Below are 2,500 nucleotides of genomic sequence, written 5' to 3'. Positions count from 1 at the left end.
GCGAAATAAGCTGAAAGTAGAAGAATGATAATGATTATAATAATAAAAACAGGCTGACACATCATAATCCCCAAATGGCAATAAATTGTCAATTTAGCATGTTTTCTCGACCCTGTATTTTGCAGTACACTGGGGAAACACAGACTTAAAACCGCGTCCTTCAAACACCGATCGATTTAAATGACTCTCATCACCAAAATCCCGGGTTTGAGAGTTTTTGCCAAGATGAGAGTCATTTAAATCGATCGATATTTGAAGGACGAATTTCTGGCCAAATTTTTTAATATGTGTATTTTCATAGTACGGCAGTATTGTTGAGCTTATTAAGGAACTCTGGTAATTTTACATGAATAAAAAGGTCATATTTCATCCCAGTTTAAATCATGAGTGTAATATTATTTTAACACAAGCGTGGGCTGATAAATAATGTCCTTTCTGCTATGCAGTAACTTATTTGTATTCGACAACAGGTGAACAAACGATTCACTAATAGAAAGCTGAGGATCTTAACAACAAACCTTGCACTTTAGCTTCCCTCATAGTTACTATCCTTGTCCACACAAAAAAAATCGCCAATGTCGGACAGGTTGGGCAGTCCGTTTGAGAAGAACATCTAATTGCATTGGGGCAGGGAGGCTCAGTGGTACGGACTTTGCTTCGTACCCGAAAGGTACCGAGTTCGATCACCCGCTGCTGCGCTTTGTGACTTTGAGCAAGTCACCTCACCCTAGCTCAGTTTGCGGCGCTGCATTGCGGCTGACAACTGGGTTATTGCAGTCTTCCCTTGGAATAGACCCTAAAGACAAATTTCCCCTATGGGATGAATAAGGGGAATTTTATTTTTATTTTATTTTAATGACAGAAATAGACCGTCATTCTTTTCATTTAAAAATTCAGATATTACTACCACTGTCCCCAAAGAGCTTTACAAGGGGTTCCAAGTCAACAGCAACACTTAACATGTAGGTCGAGACGTGACAAATACATTTTTTTCCCGACAGACAACGCTGTTTACTGCCGGGTACTTATTTTACACCTGATTACGATGAGAGAATATGAATAAAGAGCTTTGTCCAAAGACTCAACAATACGCCGCTCAGAGCAAGACTCGAACTCAGGACCATCCAACCCGAAGGCAAGTGTCATACCACAAGACCAAATAGACGATTAAATTAGTCGCTGTTACAGAGGTTGAAGATGACAGAACGCATCTCTTTTTGTCACTGACTAGTCGAAGATTTTGAATCTTTGAGCATCCACTTCATTCTTTGACATTCTAATTCCATTGTCTTCTATGGCGGTCCCGCATGCTCGTCCCTGTCTCTCCACACTATTTTCACACAACGTAGTCTCTATCCGAAAACAATTGTAACATCGCCTAACAGGCGTCATGTCCCGTCCTAAATGTTAATTGTTGCTGTTGGCCAGGGAACCCTTGTAAAGTGCTTTGAGCACTTTTAGGGGATATTGCGCTATATAAAATCTCAATTTATTATTTATTATTATCCTTTGACATTCTAAATCCATTGGCTTCTAGCGTGCTCGTCCCTGTCTCTCCACACCAGTGTTGCAAAAATTCCGCAAACTTTATGCCAGAAATCCGCCAAAATCCGCCAATTTTATCCGACTTCAGCTGCGAAACTCCGCCATTTGATCTAAATCACTAATAATCAACAATAGTGTATTGTCTCAGAATAAAAATTATGTTACTAAACTGACATAAAAAATATAACAATCTTGTGACAAACGTTCCACAAAAACTAATGAAGGAATGACCTCCACATTCTTCCCTCTTGTCAACATTGTACCATAGTGTGTCACTATGGAGAGATTTTACGGCTTTAGCTTATGGAATTTTTATTATTAGAACATTACAAAGTTGAGAATCAAAATTTTATGACAAAATTGATGTTAAAAATTCAGAATTTAGATTATAATTCAAAATTCACATATCTTATTTTTAAAATCCCTCTATGGTGACATAACACAATATCTCTGTGATAACTGTGGAAATTTTCCGACAATTTCATTGAATAGATTCTGAGAAACGTTTGACACAGTATCCGATACCCTTAGAAAAATGACATATTGAAAAAATAGCAAAATAGCTTCCCGTTTTTCTCACTTTTCTTACTACCTATACCATTTTCGACTGTGTTTTTCGTGCCTATATAGTCTACTTTAAGAATTTGGACTTAAATTATATTATTTCTTAGATAATAAAATATCATTTTCCACCAAAATTTCAAAATAAATTTTTCGAAGGATTTTCCTTATAATTAGACCCAAAACGCCACTTAAAGACATGAAGATTTTGTTTGAGCGGGAGTTTGACTGTCGGATATTGTTTTCGCCTTCGGTTAATCGGAATAAGGTTGTGAAATATAGATCTAGGCCAACAGTACTCTCACAATAGGTGATTCTTAAAGTCACTTTAGGGGGGGGGGGGGAGAAGAAATAATTAGACTTGATTGCTATTCTTTTACTTTTTCAAAGGATA

Source organism: Berghia stephanieae, chromosome 2 (genome assembly GCF_034508935.2).
Source record: "Berghia stephanieae isolate SIO BIC M18660-M18661 chromosome 2, UCSD_Bste_1.3, whole genome shotgun sequence".
Classification (NCBI taxonomy): domain Eukaryota; kingdom Metazoa; phylum Mollusca; class Gastropoda; order Nudibranchia; family Aeolidiidae; genus Berghia; species Berghia stephanieae.
This window is presented reverse-complemented; position numbering follows the sequence as displayed.